This window comes from Rousettus aegyptiacus, unplaced genomic scaffold (genome assembly GCF_014176215.1).
Source record: "Rousettus aegyptiacus isolate mRouAeg1 unplaced genomic scaffold, mRouAeg1.p scaffold_m13_p_6, whole genome shotgun sequence".
In the NCBI taxonomy this organism is placed as follows: domain Eukaryota; kingdom Metazoa; phylum Chordata; class Mammalia; order Chiroptera; family Pteropodidae; genus Rousettus; species Rousettus aegyptiacus.
In genome coordinates, this window is record NW_023416309.1 from 76,979,064 (window position 1) to 76,997,534 (window position 18,471).

Below are 18,471 nucleotides of genomic sequence, written 5' to 3' on the forward strand. Positions count from 1 at the left end.
CCCCCACCTTCATGACAGGGTATGTTCAGGGACACAAGGATAAAGCCAGAAGAAAGTCCCTGGATTCAGGCCAATTCAGGTCTAACCTGGGCTCTGCATATTATAGACTAAGAGGCTCTCTTGAGTCATCCCCAAATCCAGCTAACTCTGTTATTCATGCAAACTGGCAATCAAAAAATATTTTAGATGTCTTCTTAGACAATGTCTTTGTATTGGTTAATGAGTTAACTGCAAGGCAGGGGCTGGACATGGCAAGTACTAGGCAAAGGCCTGATTTCCAGGGTACTTGATCTTAATTATGAGACGAAATTGTCCAGGGTTTTATTACAGATGACAACTGCCACAGTGGTCCAGAGCAAGCATGAAGTGCTTCTGACTAGGAAGTCAAATGTATTCATTCTCTATTGCTGTGCAACAAATTACTCCTAGTGACTCGAAATAATTTCTGTGGGTCAGAACTTCAGAAATGGCTAAGTTGTGCAGTTCTAGCTCAGGGCTTCTCAGGTGGTTGCAGTAAGGATACCAACAGCAGCTACATCATCTGAAGGCTTGACTGGGGCTGGGGAATCTGCTTCCAAGATGGGATCACTCACAAGGCTGTTGGCAGAAGGCCTCAGGCTCCCATGGGCCTCTCCAGAGTGTCTTCAAAACATGGCAGCTGATGCTCCACAGAACGAGCATCCAAGAGAAAAAGCAGAAAGGAAGCTACAGTACCTTTTATAACCTAGTCTCTGAAATCATACACCATCATTTCTACTTTATCCTATTCATTAGGAGCAGGCATCTATAACCAGCCCACACTCAGAGGGTAGGGGAATTAGTTTCCACCTCGAAGTATCAAAGATTTTCTGAACATATTTTAAAACCACCACATCAAGGAAAGCTTCTTGCAAAATGTGGAATCCCAGGCAGATCTTAAAAACTAAGCAGAACATCTGATAGAGAGGAGTGAAGAGGGCATTATAGGTAATAGTGTGGATAAAGGTGGGAAGGTGGGGAAGCATGACGTGTATTCAATGAACGGTGAGTAGATCAAGTTGGCTGAACTGAGGTCTCTAGGTTAAAATCCTGAAGATCAGACTGGAAAGGAGGGCTGAGGTCTAGGCCTGAGAGACTCTAAATGCCAGGAATTCAGGCTTATTCTAGAAGGCAGTGGAGAGCTACTGAGGTTTGGGATACAGAAGCAGTAGAGTCCAATGGTCATAGCCAACTCTGGGGAGTGCCCACCTGCTACTGCCCAGCTGTGTGGCATGAGACATGTTATTCAATCTCAATCCCCTCACCTGGAAATGGAATAACATGACCTCTGCCTTTCAAGGCTCATGTGAGGATGAAGCGAGAACGTGAACAAGAGGTACCCAGCCAGCGCCTTGTCCACAGAGAGTGCTCAGTAAATAGCAACTACTGAAGTAACGATTAGAACGCTCCCTCTGCAAACAAGCCTTGTCCTGCTGGGAGGTGGTTAGCAGCTTTAGAATAGTTAGCTTTTCCTGATTTAGGACACTGAGCTTTTCGTAACTTCATTGGTCTTTCCAGAAATGGTCTGCTTAAATTACTGTTAAAAATGAGTGTTTCCTGAATGACAATGCTCCAAGGCCTTGGGCTGGCACAGGTGGTGAGATAAAAAGACTGTTTCGGCATCAGCCCTGAGTGACGCACTAGGTGGACGATTCCTGCGGGGACAGCGCCCAGGAGCAGAAATCGCCAGTGGCAACTTGGCCTCAGCTGGACTGACCCCACTTCTTGGTGACTAGTTGAAATTTCCAATGGGACAGTTCCAGCCTTGGCAAAGAGGGAGTCTCCTTTTCTACCCAGAAGCAGGGTGACTCAGGCCAGCCTGGAACAGCAGCAGCTCTGGCCACTTGGACCCACCCTTGTCCACACCCCCTCAGACTGCTGCACACAGCCAACGGCACGCAACAGGCACTCAATAAATGCTCACTGACTCACTGCTGTTGTTCCACAGGCCCTCTAGGACAGAATGAAGTCCTGCCTGGAACATCCTTAGGAAGGGCCCCCCATGGGAAAGCCGGGTACTGGACTGTCACAGAGAAATGTGATTTGGACTCATCAATCGCAGCATCCACTCAGCTGTCTAATTTATTATTAGCAACAGCTGTTGCCACCCAAATCAGAACCATGGCCAGCATTTCCCCGTGGGCTCTGCTTTAATAGCCAGTCAAGTAGGCCGTGAAATAATCGCACAGAGCCAGCACTCGGCCAAGGAAATTGCAGGCTGGGCCCCAGGGTTTGGTTTGGGTTCAATCCCTGTTCTCCTTGGCTCCCAATATAGAAACTTCCTGGTCTTCCCTTGGAAGGCCAAAGCGAGTCCTTCGGGGTAGAAAGCTGGAGGAGGTCTGAGGTAGCAGGAGCAGAAGAGAATAGGAGTTGCAAAGCCAGTCTTGAGAAATCTTCCTCATGTCCCTACTTGCTCTCTCTGGCACTAGTCCTCTGTCCAGGGAGGGAAGAAGAAGCAGCAATGGAATGTTCCAATATAGGAGGGGGACCACCACCCCTCTAACCACCCCACACCCTTCCTGGGGCAAGACCAGCCTGGCCTTCCTCCTTCTGGTCCACAGCAGCTCAACCCATGGATGTGGCCTTTCCCTGCAGACAGATGGCCACCTGTTCTTTTCTCCTTTTTGCATCGAAGCTCAGGAGTCCCTACCAGCACACTCCCCTCTCCATCCTCCTCTGATCCTAGTTGGAGAAGTGACCCCCACTGCCACACACCCAGTGCCCACCAGGCCCCCCCCTAGGCAACCTGCGCTAGTTCTGGGCTCCTCTCTTCCCATCCTGGAAGAGGGAGAATGTTTGTGTACGAGCAGCCTTCCTACACCTCCTTCCCAGAAAGTACCACACACCCACCGCTCACAGCACCGGATGACATTTTCTGGCACCTTGGAACAGGGCTAATAAAGGTGCTGACACACAGGGCTGTGATGGGATAACGTGAGCCAGTCTGCACAGCCTGGAAGAGCACCCGACACAGAACATATTCATGCACAGTTGCAACTGCCTCCTCATTCCTGCCCACCTGAATCCAGAGCACACACCAAGGGGTAAAGCCATGTCAACAGCAATGAGAAACACTAAAACAAGGATAAAGGACAGGCTGTTTTCCACCCCACACAGATCCCAGAAAAATGGGATGGAGATGTGAGCCAGGCAGTCCTGGGGTGGGGAGGAAAACAGGGGCCAGAGCAAGTTTCTCATCCTCACTGAGAAGGAAGATATCACAAAAGGATTGCTGGAGAGTTTTTTTTAAAAGAGAGTTCTAGAAAGCTGGGGGAGCTAGAAACCCCCAGCACACATCCCATTGAAAGCCAGATCAGATGTGTCCCAAAGATGCCTGTCCACAGTACACTCCACACTGCCTAGGCTCTGCCGTCAGCTCCGAGGCCCCTATCCTCAGGACAGGTAGAATGAAGGCCGGCTGGCCACATACCTAGCTGCCAAGGCCTGCAGAAAACATCAGGGCTATTCCTCGCAAAAAGGCAAAGGGAACACTAGAAAGGCACTGAAAGAGAAGATCTTCGAGGGCAGGGATCTTTTGTTCACTGCTATATCCCTGGGCCTAGAACAACCGGCACACAGTGCATTCTCAAAAAATGTTTTCTGAATGAATGACTAAATACCCTGCCCAGTAAGATGAGAATGAAGCAGGTCTGAGAGTCAAGGCTGGAGAGACCCATGTCCCTGCTAGTAAGCACTGTCTATTCTCTGTTCACAGACTGCACCCCTCACCCTGGACAGCCAACCCTATCCCAACAGATGTTCCAATGATAAGATGCATCCTGACACAGGTCCTGTTCTAACCAAGCCACCCTTCTTCCCTTCTCCATCCTACCTTCAAGCTCCTCTCTCCTTTCTTTGGTCTCCCCTCCGACCAGCTCACACCGAGCACAGCTCCTCCACTGCTAGAGTCCTTGAGAGGCAATGCTTCAGCTATGTCAGCTTGGGCCGGGAGCCTGCCAGGCTTTCTATCACCTGTGTCAATGCTAATGCAACAGAATCACCTGGAGAGCTTGTTAAAACACAAGTTTTTGGCCCCACCCCTAGAGTTTCTAATTCTTGGGCAGAAAATCTCCATTTCTAACAAGTTCCAAGATGATAGTGATACTTCTGATCCAGGGACCACACTTTGAGAACCACTAACCTACAAAATTAATTGTGTTTACTGCAGGTGATGTGTGAAAGGGACCAACTTGGCCAGAGCAGAAATGCGGCAGCGTAACTTAGAATGGGAGGATGCCTGGGTTTTTATAGAACATCTGAAAAATTAGGCAGACTTATGTTTAAATCTCAAGACAGGATTTGAAAATGCAAATGACTACAGGTACCAGGCAAGTAACACAAAAGAGTGAAAGAATAACAAGTAAAGAGATTGATTCAGTAATCGAAACTTCCCAACAAAGAAAAGTACTATTCGGCAACCTGAAAGTTCTAGCCGGAGCATTTAGGCAAAACAAAAGAATAAAATTGGAAAGGAAGAAGTAAAATTATCTCTCTTCTACCAAACATTTAAAGAATTAGCACCGATCCTTCAAAAACTCTTCCAAAAAACAGGAGAGTGGACACTTCCTAATTCATTCTATAAGACATCGTACAAAGAAACTACAAGAAAATTACAGACCAATAACCCTGATGGATACAGATGCAAAAATCTCCATCAAAATACTAACAAATATGGTTATAAACCACGGTAAAGTGGGATTTATCCCAGAAATGCAAGGTTTGTTCAACATAAGAAAATCATCCAATGTTGACTATATCACATTAATAGAACAAAGGAAAAAAAAACTCTTGATCTTCTCAATTGATGCAAAAGCACTTAACAAAATCCAAAACCCTTTCATAAGAAACACTCGGAAAACTAGGAACAGAAAGGAACTTCCTCAACATGATAAAGGACTCTTAAAAAAAAAATCCACAGCTAACATCATGTGCAATGACAGTGAAAGCATACTGAAAGCTCTCCCCCTAATGCCAGGGACAAAACAAGATGCCTACTATTTACTATTACTGAAAGTTCTACCCAGAGCAATTAGGCAAAAGAAAGAAATAAAATTGGAAAGGAAAAAGTAAAACTATCTCTATTTGAAGATAACATAATCCAATATAAAAAAAAAAAAACTCCAAAGAGTGGTCAAATATACAGTGATAGAAGGAGATTTAACTTTAAGTATGAACACACAATGCAATATATATTTGATGTATCACTGAACTGTACTGTTGAAGCCTATATAATTTTGTTAACTAGTGTCATCCCAATAAATTTTTTAAAATCTACACAAAAAAAATTACCAGAGCTAATAAAGGAAGTTACCAAAATTGCAGAATAATCTGAAAAGAAAATTAAGAAAACAATTCCATTTACAGTAGCATAAAAAAGAAAACCTAGAATAATTTAACCTAGGATACAGAAGACTGGTACCCTAAAAGTTACAAAATAATGATGAAAGAAATAAGATCTAAACAACTGGTATGACATCCTTTGTTCATGGGTTAGAAGACTTAATATTGTTGCAACTCGACCCAAAGCAAGCTACAGATTTAATGCAATCTCTATCAGAATCCCAGCTGGATTCTTTGTAGAAACTGAAAAGTCGATCCCAAAGTTGATACAAAAACTCATGGGACCCAAAATAGCTAAAACATTCTTGAAAAAGAACTCACACTTTCCAATTTCTAAACTTACTACAAAGTTATGGTGATCAAAACAGTGTGGTACTGGGATAAAGACAGATTTATAGACCAATGTAATAAAATTTAGAGTCCAGATGACACATTCATGGCCAACTGATTTCTGACAAGGGTACCAAGACCAATTAATGAGGTCAGAATAGTCTTTTCAACTGCAAGAAAAACTGGATATCTACATACAGAAAAATGAAGTTGGACCCCTACTCCTCACACCATGTAAGAAAATTAATTTAAATTAAGCAACAAGCTAGACCCCAAACCTAAAACTATAAAACTCCCAGAGACAAATAGGAGTAAATCTTTATGACCTTAGGTTTGGCAATGGATTTTAGGTATAACCTAGAATATATAAAAATCTCATAAAATAGATAAAGGACTTGAACAGAGATTTTTCAAAAAAAAAAAACATATACAAACAGACAATAAGCACATGAAAAGATGTTTAACATCATTAGTCACTGGAAAATGCAAATTAAAACAACATGAGATATCACTTCACACCCACTATACTCAGAAAACAGAAAATAACAGGTGTTGCCACAAATGTGGAAAAACTGGAACCTTCATACATTGCCAGTAGGAATGTAAAATGGTGCAGCTCTTGTGGAAAACAATTTGGTGGTTCTTCAGAAAGTTAAACGCAGATTTACCACATGACCCAGCAATTCCCCTCCTAGGTACATACCCAAAAGAATTAAAAACAGGTACTCAAACGAATACTCGTACACCTATGTTGTTCACTTGTACAGTGAAGGCAGCACTAATCACATTTGCCAAAAGGCGGAAACATTCTAGATTTTTTTTTAACACCTACAATACTTGGTCTTCCTACGTGTCTCCCATCCAAGTACTAACCAGGCCTGACCCTGCCTAGTTTCCAAGATCAGACGAGATCGGCAAAAGGTGGAAACATTCTAAATGTTTGTCAGTGGATGGGCGGATAAAAAATTGGGATGGGTGGATAAAAAATTGAGACATATCCATACGACAGAACACCATTCAGCCATAAAAAGTAATGAAGTGCTGACACCTGCTAGAATGTGAATGAATCTCAAAAACATCATGCTTAAGTGAAAGATATCAGATATAAAAGGTTAGATATAGTATGTTTCCATTTCTAAGAAATATCCAGAATAGGTAAATCCACAGAGACAGAAAGCAGATTAGTACTTGCCAGGGACTAGAAGGAGCAAGGAAGGAAGAGGAACTGCTTAATGGGGTTTTATTTGGGGGTAATGAAAATATTTTAGAACTAGACAGAAGTGGTGGTTGCACAACATTGTAAATGTACTGAAATGCCACTGAATTGTTCATTTTAAAATGACTAATTTTAGATTCTATAAATTTCACCTCCAAAACAACAAAGAGTAGGGGAGTGAAACAATGGTAAACAGAAGCATGTAAGCCCCTTCCAAAAGGGGCAGCTGCTTCATTTTCTATAGCCAGGCTGCAAGCAGAAATACAAACTCAACATTAGTAGAGTTTTTGACTTTTCGAGATAAGCCAGAAATCCAAATTTGAAGGCGAGCTCTCCCAATTCTTATACATAGATAACCAAGTCTATTTTTTAAAATCTCTGTGTAGATCAAACAAAATACATCTATGAGCCAAATCAGCCTACAAGGCACAAGTTCCAGGCTCGAATGTACAATAGGGAGCCACAGAATGTTCTTGAGCTAGAAATGAGATGATAGAAGTAAAGTTATAGGAAGCCCAGGTATGTGCTCTGTTGGGCACCCATGATGTGCCAGTCACTGGGCACTGAATCAGGCAATGCCACCCCATAAGCCTCACAAGAACCCAGGGAGGGGGATTAGAGGGTACAGGCCCAGAGGTGGTGCAGCAACTTGCCACCATAACCTGTGGACACAGTAAAGGCAGAAGCCAGATTCAAGCCAGCTCTATCTGGGTTAGCCAGCTCCACATCTCCAATGGCATCTCAGATTTAACAAAGCCCAACAGAATCCTCCCTAACCTTTTTCTTCAAACACCTTTCTCCGCCCCAGCCTGTCTCTCCATCCTCCACCCATCCTGAAACTCAGGACAAAACCCAAAGGGTCATCACTGATTTCTCCATCCCTCATTCCCCACACCCAATCTACCTGCAAGTGTACTGTCAAGATATGTCCCAAATATAAGCACTTCCCAACAGTTCCCCTGCCCACCATCTCTTGTGTCCTTCATGGGGACCATGTGGCAGCCCCCTCTCTACACTAGCACCTCCCTAATCAGCCACCCATTCAACAGCCACATGGTCTTTCTGAAAGATAAAGCAAATGACATCGGTCCCCCATTTAAAACCCTCCAACACACGACTGCCAAGGTCCAGAGGGCTCAAGCCATTTCTGTTTGGTAATAGGGCCACCAGGCTCGCCCCCAACCTGGAGCCAGTGGTGACACAGCCTGAGATTGAGGGAACCAACCCTCCTTGGCATGACTCCTAAACAAGTGCCCGGTCACTCCCCCGCACTCATCTCTAACCTGTTGTCCTCAATTCCCCTAGAGAAAGGAGGCTAACACAGCCAAGCGGGGGAAGAAAGGAAAGGACACAGCCCACCAGCCCTGCAGCAGCTGCAGCAGGCGGGTCTGTGAATGAGGAAGAGCCCAGCAGGCCTGACCCGGCCCAGTCAGTCTGGGCCCCCATGTTCACTGGGAGGGGAACAGAGGGGCTGGCAAAGCTGAGACAGGGGACTCACAGAGCCTCCGGGCATAATCTTACTTGGCACAAAAGGATGTTGACCCTCCAGGCCAGCCGAGAATGTCACACACACCACCCCCAAGTGTTAAACCAACCACACAGCTCTGAGACTCTGTGACAGGACACAGAGTCCCCGGCCAAGATCATTGCAGGCAACACACATCATGGCACAAAATGGAAAGGGGCTTGCACCCCACAGGGCTAGCCTGGCCAGCTCCGAGTGTTTGCAGCCAGGCGGAAGCCCAGCTAGAGTCCCTCCCTCTCTCACCCTGACACCCCCACCTGCAGCACAGCCTGCAGCAGGCTGTGGGTCCCCTGAGGCCCTGGCACAGCACCAAGAAGCTGTGTCAGAGGAGCACATAGATAAACTCTGCCCAGTCCCGTGCCAGGACCCCCACCTCAGATCTCCAGTCCGGGGAGGAAAGGCCCTGGTCCCTGTCTCTATGCCATGGCCTCTGGTGTCCCCCTCCACGCACACAGTCCTCTCTGCACCTGATGCCTGTTTCGCCTTCCCCTGAGTGACAGGCAGCTTCCATGCCCCATGGCAGGCTAACAGCCACCAGGGGCCCCCTGCCAGGTGACAGCAGAAGGGGCTCTGGCTCTGCATTCACCCACCCACGGGTGGGGAGAGAGAAGGGGACAGACAGGCAATCCTCCCTCCATAGCCTGGGCCACTCACCAAAAGATTCTTTAAGAAATCCATCATCTTCCACCAGTGCCTGTCCCCTGCGAGTCAGGGAGCCCCGTCTCTCCGCCACTGTAGGTGTGGCTGCTACCACCACAGCTGCTGCTGCTGACGTTGAACAACTTCCTTAAGATCAAACAAGGAACTACAGGATTTGGGTGTCCGCCCGGAGCTGTTATGCCACAATGACTAGCCATGACCTTTGACCCCTCCTTGGCCAGTGCCGTTTTTCTGGGGAGCCCAGAACTGGTGGAGTCACCATACCTTACACCACAAAGCAAGGGGTCTCTCTATGGGAAGGGGCACCATGCCAGCGGGTTGTAAGAGAAGACTCATTTAGGGGCCAAGGAAAGTCAGGGTGCAGGAAGCATTCCTGCCCTTCCATCCTTATCTTGAATGAATTCCCAGCACTGCTGGCCTGCAATGCAAGATGGAGGCAGTACTGGGGCACAGGTTACCAGCAACACTACAAGGCCTGAATATGTTGTGGGCCTCAAGGCACTTGCTTGGGGCTTAACCTTCCCACTCTGTGAACTGAGAAGTCCTGTGTATAAAGAGAATAAAAGTACTGAAAGAAAAAAAAGCAGGGCCTACGTCTTTAAAGGCATTCACGTCAACCTCATGGAACCTAAAACATCTCATTCAAAGGTTCGAAGGAACAGCTAAAAGCGTATGTAGTTCTTTTGCAGGTGGAGCTTAGGGGTGGCGGAGTACAGAGGCACAGTGAACTGTTTCCTTCACGAACAGCCTGGGTTTCGTTTTTTAATCATTGCATGTATTACTTTGGTTAAAAAAAAAAAATTTTTTTTTTACCTGCTTTAAAAAAGAGAGCTGTCCTCATGCCCTATGGCTATCCCACAAGAAAAATTAAAAATCGATAAAGCGAATGGCTTGAGAACACTCAGACAGCATCTCAGGCTCGGGGCCCAGAGGTGGTCGAGAGCTGTGCTGCTAACAAGAGCACAGCGTGGAGAGCGGGGAGCCAGGCCCTGCAGCTCGGCCTGGGGCTCACCTGGGTCTCAGGGTCTCTTTCCAACACTAATAAAAACGTCGCACTTAGTACTCATCCAAAGCCCTCGATCCTGTGCTGGATCAGAAGAAAAAAAGTGAATTAATAAATCTCTCAAAAAAAGGCACCGTGGTGTGGTAGAAGGAGCCCTGACTTAATGTGCCACAGACGAGGTTTTAACGCGTGGCTCTGCTGCTTGCCAGCTGTAACCAGTAGTAACCAGCTATGTGGCCTGGTGACCAGCCTCTGAGCCTTAGTTTCCATACCTGTAAAATAGGAGATCTGACCCACTCACTTTGCAAGGTAGTTGTACAGTGTGTCCAGCAGAGGGCGAGACACAAATACCCTTAGTAAATGGCAACTGAGATGATCATCATGGCTTCCTCCCAGCTCAGGCTCCCTGCTCACTCCTCATGCCCTGGCCCCCCAGGCAGTGTGAAAAGTACCCCACCACCTGCTCAGCCCCACCCAGGAATCCCACTGCTTTCCCTCCTCGGGTCCAGCTCACCACCAGGCACACATCCTATCTCCTCTCTCCAGCCCAGCCCCATCCTGCTCCTACTCAAGCTCGAGCAACCCCAACAGCACCCACAGGAGAACAGAGAAGCCAGGACATGTCCTCAGGGGCTGGGGAGGACACAACTCGATTGAGGTCAGAGAGGGCCTTGGCATGGGTCCAATCCCTGGGGCCTGAAGTGACACTGGAGGTCAAAAGACGAGGGGAGAGGAGAGGGCCAGCGTTCTGGGATGTGAACTGGGCCATCTCACAGATTTGAAGTAGCCACGTGCTAGAGGGAACCATGGCTGCAAAGAAGCTAGAAACGACTCTATTAAATTAAAATTCTGATAGAAAAGACCACGCATGTTAGGAGAAGAGATGCATCAAGCTCACCGGCCTCCCTGTCCCTGCAGGGGGAGGCAGGGGGCTGACTGGACTGTCCTAAATGAGCACCTCTCTCCCTCCCCTGGAGAAAGGGACCCAGGATAAGGCTCCTGCATCCTCACCACCCTCCCCGTTCCCTCCCATTATGCAGAGACCCACCCCACCCTGCCATGCCCACTCCTGCAGCCCGGCTCCTCAGAATATGCCATAACTGGAATACCTCTGCAACACCCTTGACCACAGCACCCCAGGGTCCAGGAAGCCTTGTGGGTCCAAGCCCCTGCCTCTGTGCAGGAATGCATTCATAGGCCACAAGGAAGGAAAGAAACAGGCAATAACTTACTGATCCCCTCTGGGCCAGCACTGGCTTGGGGCTGGAGACACAGCAAAGATTAGTCTCAATCCCTCTACTCTTACCCACTCCCCTTTATTTGGTTGACTCCTACTTGTCCTGTAGGCCTTAACTTGGAGATCACCTCCTCTGGGAAGCCTTCCCAGCCTCCACTCCTCCCCCAGGTGGTACTCCCACAGCATCCTGCACGTGCCCTATCGAACCACTTATCTCTCTGTATCGTAATTTCTTGTTTATCTGTTTCCCCCACTACATCTGTAACCTCAGCACATGATACCTAGGTGCTCGATAAATACTTGCTGAGTGAATAACTGAACAAAAGAACTGACTTCCATCTAGTAACTGAGACAATCAGAAGTAAATAATTACAACCCAATAAAAGAAGAACAGTACCCCGGGTAAGCCAACGCCTGCAGGGACACACAGAGGCTATGCAATGGCTATGCTGCAAAGGAAAGACTTTCCAGAAAAGGGTTACTCTCCCCAATTTGCAAGAAAATCAAATCCTGCATCTAAAGATACACAGTGGTAGAGCAGGAGTCAATATCCAGGCCTGGAATTCACTCTCACTACCTCCCATTGGTCCCTGATGATAATCCTGTTGGGAAGGAAGTGGGAAATGAAGCTCAAAGAGGTTAGCTGACCTGCTTAAGGTCACACAGCCTGTTAGTAGCACAGCCAAGGGTTCTAGAAAAAGAGGATGAGGTGAAGAGAATGGAGAGAAAGAGGGTAGGGAGAGACCGTAAGTGTTTTGCCTGTGCTAAGCTCAGATGTGGAAACTGGAGCCATGCCCAGCACACCTGAACTCTGGGTTTGCAGCTGGGACAGCAGAAGACTTCTGGGCCCTGCCACCAGCTCTCCACCTCTCCCTCCACCAAGTTAGTTTTGGGAACCAGGCACTGTAGACTGTGGTACCAATTGCCTCCTCCTCCAATCCTGGCCTTGATTTGTACCTTGGAGAGAGGAGAGACTGAAGAAGCAACTTCAGAGAGAACCTATCACAAAGCAGATATGGAACCTATGCCCTCCCCGGCAGACCCTGCTCCCCTTCCCTTAACTCAGAGGCGTCCCCTAGCCCGAAGCTCTCCCGGTACCTCCCCCAGCCCATGGGAGTATCAATGCCCTCCCAGCAGAGCCTAGCATCATCTCGGGGAAGCACAACATACCCAGCTACCACCGGGGAGGGTGTCCTTGTCCTGCCATTCACTCGGCTGTGACCGAAGCTCAGTTCACTCACCTCCAAAATAACGATTCATCCCATTCTCACTACCCAACTCACCCTCAGGCCTGTTTGGGGAAAACTGAGTGAGTGGAAGGATACAACTTCATACCATTTCTAAAGGAGGAGGCACCATATACTACGGCATATACTATATACCAACGAACCTTCTCAATGGCCCTCTCCTACCTCTGTGCTTCAGTTTCCACACTCATTACAGGGTATGCAGGCGACTGCTCTCCCTTCCCCTCCCTTGGGGATGAGCTGTCGCCCCAGAGACCACTGGGTGCCCTATCACCAGCTGCAGGCTATTGACTGCCCAGTGCTTGGCTGCTCTCAGCATCCTCTTGCCTAGGAGATGTTCTTAGCTAAACAAGATAAAGAAGAAAAACAAAGCCCCCCACACACCCCCATGCCTACATTAGCACTGTTAATAAGTGGCAAAAGCAAGGTTGAGAGATTTTTTTTTTTTTAAGTTTTTTTTTTCAGGTGAGGCAACTCTTGGTTGACCTCAGAGATTGCAAGGACCTTGTCAGCTTACAATCCCTTATATTTTTTTATTTTTTATTTTGGACACCTACAGCACCTGGTCTTCCTAGGTGGTCTCCCATCTAAGTACTAATCAGGCTCAACCCTGCTTAGCTTCCAAGATCAGATGGGATCAGGCTTGTTCAGGGTAACATGGCCATGGACTAGAGATTATCTAAGCCAGAATTTCAATTATCAGGACTCTCCCTGTTAATGACCCCCTCCACCCAGGACAATAGATTGCTGGGATTTTGCTGGAGCCAGCCCCCTTGCCTACCACACAGCAGGTTCTCATCAGATGTACTGGGCTGAGAACTGAATCAATCAATACATGTGCTTTTGTTTTGTTTTGTTTTGTTTTGTTTTGTTTTGTTTTGTTTTGTTTTGCTGTGTGCCTGGCTGAACAGAGGGCAATATCGGAAAAGTCCTGAGAATCTAGTCATTTTGGGAACTCATGCTCCCAACGGGCCTGCGAGATGCCATCCAATTCATCCCACCTCTAAAAGACCCCAAAACCTTCCCCTCCCCAGAGGGAGATGGTAGGAGAAAGGTTGTTGGGCGTTTCCTTTCAGGCTAACCTGCAGAAAGGGAACACTGGCAAATTGCACAAATTGCACGTTCTTTTCCTCCTCCCTCTTCTAGTTAATGATTACCTAAATAAATGCTTTCTGTCCCTAGTGACTCTAACAGTCAATCCCGGAGTTCCAATAGCCTAATTATATAAATAACCGTGTAAGGACTTCGATGCTGAACAGCTCTCTTCCCCATAAACCATATGTCAAATAGCACGATTGCCCCCACCCCCTTTGGCCAGCTAGGGCTGATGAATGGGCTACTGGGGCAAATGCAGGCCCCGACAAAGTTTGGGGTAGTGCCACTGGGCTGCCCATCCCAGGCCCAGCTGCTCCAGCTGAGGGAAGCATTTGGCTAAAAATACACTCACACCAATGCAGGGTCCTGCAGCATCCATTCTCAAACAGACACCCAAAACACAAGGATGGTACAACAGAGAGCTCCACAAACATCCACGTTCACCCCACACACACAATAAGCACTCGCTCATGCAAACACATGAGGCTTTAGGGAAGTTTATAGTCCCCCAAGGTAAGAACCATTATTATCTGTTGCTACTTGCAATTTGCCTGCCCAGTGGTCCCCTCTTCAAAAGCAGACAGACAACAAAGGAGGCACATAAAGCAAGGGAGGATGAAGTTAGAGACCTCAGCCTCTTTTTCATGATCCGCTTCCTTCTCTACCAAAAGAGATCCATGCGTCCCGTGGATGTGTTTGAAGTGGTGCGGGCATCTGACTCAGAGGGCTGGTGCCACCTTCCAGACCTTGCATGAAGCTGTATGCTGGGTGAGACTGTAACAACAGATGAGCCGCCATGCTGGGAACGCAGGACCCAGTAGCCGAAGTGCTCATTCTGACTGAGGAGGCTGCCAGATCCCCTACTTAGGCCTGCTCTCCCCTAAGGAGATATTCAGGGGCACCTGAGCAGTGAGGTTAGCAGTGGACACAGTGGTAGGGCCCAGCTCCTGGCAACCTGACCCTCTGAGTCTGTCATCCCAGCTGACTTAGCAAGTAACTGCTGGACTTGTCATCCCAGTCCCCTGCCAGCCAATCATCTGGTATTGATGGTATCGGCCACAAGAGGGCCTGGTGAGCCATACAGAAGATGTAGACCCATAGCTGGGGCTCCAAGCCATTCCCCTGTGATGTGGATGGATGCAGTCAACACAGGTGATTGCAAAGCAGATCTTGCTAAAGAGAGCCCTGGCTTCTTACAGTCCCAGACACACTTCCAGGACTCCTCCAGCTCCCCCAAAGAGCAGGTGGCATGTTGTGGCCCCAAAGCACAGCCTCATTTTCATTAAATTGGGAGTTCCTTTGGCCACATGGTTATCCAGAGGGAAGACTGAACTGGAGCCCTGGGAGTAACCAGTCTGAAAGCCACCAGGAGGCGAAATCATAACCCTGCTCTCCCAGGCATAAGGAAGGTACATCCTGATTTTGGCTGAACCTATGAGGCTTGGGCTGGGCACTCACCCTCGTAACCATTCTCTCCTAGAACCAACAAGCAACCTGGATCTGTTCTACCCTGGGAAACAGTGTGCCCAGGTCCTAGCCTCACCTTACACACAGGAGACCCCAACTTCGGCTGGAGCAGATGGAGTCAGAGTGTTCCTATGCTTGGCCACCCTGGTCAGCTCTATGGAATTTTGCACACCTTGAGTGACAGTCTTCCTGGGATTCAGAGAAGCCAATCGACCTGGCCCCACAGCTCCCCTGAGATGCTCTTGTCAAGGTCACCAGTGGCCTCCATGTTGCCAAATCTAAGAACTCTGGTCTTCATCTCTCAGCACCACCCTCCTTCTTGCAATGTTTCCCCCTCTGCGCTTCCACAACAGCCCTGCTCTCCTAGCTTTCCTTCGGCCTCCTCATAGGCTCCTCCTCCAATGGAGGCCCTCCTCTCATCTGTCTCTGCTGTCCTCCCATGCTACCCAACCATCCCCCAGATTTAATACCATCTCTATGCTGATTCCCCCACATGAATATCTCTAACTTTAACCTCTCCTTGGACCTCCACAACCACTTTACAATCTCAAGAGTATCTCAAAAATGTTGTGCCCTAAATAGAGCCCCTAATCTTCCTTCCCAAACCTTCCCAGGCTTCTCTATCGCAGAAAAATAAGACCAAACCACTATTTATTGCTCAAATCCCATCTAGAATGACTAGGCCTCTAGATTCCTCCCTTTCCTTCACCTCCCATGCCCAATCCATCAGTATACCCTGTTGTCTTGACCTCTTTAACATAACTTGAATCCATCCATTTCTATCCATCACCACTGCCAACCTCCTAGGTCCAAGCCCTCTCAAGTTTTTGTCCAGACTAGAGCAACAGCCTCCAATCTGGTCTCCCTCCATCTATTTTTGCTGACGCCAGATAAAAATCGTATCACTTTGCTGAGGAAGATCTAAACCCCTTCCAAGGCCCACAGGCCTGGCATGCTCTGCCTCTCTGTAACTTCCCCTCATTCACTATACTCTAGCTGCACAGGCCTTCTTTCTGATCCTCAAATTACAGATCCTTTCTGGCCTTGGTGCCTTTGCGCTTTTATTTCTGGCATCGAGGCACACCCCTAGCTCTTCACACAGCCATTCCTTTGCATCCTTTTGGGCCCAGCTTAAACATTACCTCCTCCAGAGGCCCTCTGTGAGTCCCCATGGAAAGCCATTTCTCCCTCCCACAGACACCGATATTCTCAAATAGCACCCTTGAAACAATGAACACCCAAACACCATGTTTGTCTTTCTTTCAGAGCACCAATCAGAGGCTGTAGTTTTGATGACCTTCCTATCTACAGTCTACCTCCCTCACTGGCAGGTAAGCTCCATGAGGGCAGGAATCATTTTCACTGCTGTATCCCCAGTCCCTAACCCATGGCAAGCATTCCATAAATATTCACAAAGTGAATGAAGGGATTTCACTGGCACTTCTGTGTGTAAGGTGTTCTTAGTGCAAGAGAAGAAGCAATACAAACTTTTGCCAGAGGGGTTCAGAGAAGGCTCCATGGAGGTGGTGGAATCCTAGTGTGCTTTAGAGTGAGGACATTTAGAAAGGAGGGAGATTGTACGGTGGTGAGGAGAAGAAGCCTGAGCAACGGGAGTAGCAAGCACGAAGCATATGCAGGGAAAATGTCAACCTCACTAGCTGTAGAACACCTGCTGCTGCCAAATGATCCCTGCAAGGAGTGACCATAGGACGCCATCCTATGGTCTCCCCTACCAAGAGCCCAGTGATGCCCCCAGGCAGCTATTTGTGTACTTCTAGCTAAGAGGAAGCCAGCCTGCTTTCCCGTCCTATACAGAGGAAGTGGATCTGCTCACCTCTACTGTTTCCCCACAGCTGCTATGACCCCCTCTGTAACCTCCCCTCATTCACTATACTTTGGCAACTTGTCGATCCCCCAGGAGGGAATGAGCCTGCCTGGGGGACAAGCCACATGATGCTCAGCGCCACACATGTAGTTTTTGGGACTCAACCAACTCAATGAGTTTCCCTTTAGCAGGACCAAGGCTAGCCTACAAAGTGCCTTTGTGTGAATTCGAAAAGCGTACCCCTCCATGGAACAACTGGAAAAAGGCACCCTTTCCTCTGGTCAGATGCAGTCTCTCACAGGACACCCTACAGATTGCTGATTTCACCCCCTACTCATCCCCTGTCCTGGCTTCTGGGTGTCCCATGAAGTGCACACATTCTACAGTGATCTTTTTGCAGTCAAAGGCAAAATATAGATTATCTGCCCCAGAGCCCCATGCCCTCGAAAGCTTCATCCAGCTGAGGAGTACAGGCCAGCCCCACGGTGTCTCAAGAGTCTTGCCCAGGTGACCAGGATGACAGTCCCCATGGGGCCGAGGCTATAACTTGCCCACCCCCTCCCCGTCCCTCATAACAACTGATGGCCAATTCCCAGAAGAGACCATCTGGGTCCTGGTGCAGAGCCTCCCACCCCACACTCATGGAGTGAGAAGAATTATTGGTGAGCTGGAAGGCCCTGCGGGTGTTTGCCTGCTCAGTGATATTGAATTGTAAACATGTGTGCCTGTTTACTTTCCCTGTCAGACCTCGCTGGCTGCCCCGTAGCCAGGCAACATTATCTGACCTGGGGGACCAGGAGGGGTACTTTCTGTGCCAGGCAGGTCACCTGGGGAGCGTTATCTAAGCATGGCCAGTCTCAGCATGAAGTGCCTCCCTCTCCTCCCACAGGCGTTCCCACCCTCACCCCCAGATGACCCTGGACCCACACAACGGACGGTGCCCTCTGATGGGAAGAAGCAGAGGGTGGCCCTGAGGACAGAAGCTGTGGCACTGTTATGATGATACAGAAGCAGATCGCCAGGATCAGGTGTGATCAATCAGGTGGGCAGCTCTGCTGTGTCACCGCTAGCCAAACAGAGAGCCAGCAGCTGAAACTGCAGCAAGATCCAGGTTGGATGGGAAGAAGACGACGATGTGTGATTGGAGGTAGGCGATGGCAGCTCCTTTCAAGGGAAGACTGGACAACTGCAGATCAGGGTTGGGTGAACCTCATGTATGACATTTTTTTCCTCAATGAGAGATTATCTTTTCACCTGGATGGGGGACCAGCCAGTTGCTGACTGAAGATAACAAAATCAAGATGATTTCAACTCTAGACAGACAGTGTGGTGTTATGTGGCCTTCTTTTCTCTGTGGAAAGCTTATGGATATACAACATATCCATCAAATCCCATGGTCAGAAGGAGGACATCTGAAATCATATAATCAGTCATGGGCTCAAAAAGCAATGAAATCAGGCAGAGAATCAGTCACAGAACCATAGAATCCCATAGAAGGAAGACCTACT

General features: G+C 48.1%; 1 protein-coding gene and 1 pseudogene across 12 annotated transcripts in view; both read right to left on the minus strand.

The window, feature by feature from the left end:
- Positions 1-18,471, minus strand: part of RAP1GAP2 (RAP1 GTPase activating protein 2) — a 195,371-nt gene that overhangs the window by 67,495 nt on the left and 109,405 nt on the right. The window lies entirely within an intron of this gene.
- Positions 13,127-13,245, minus strand: LOC118604500 (annotated as a pseudogene).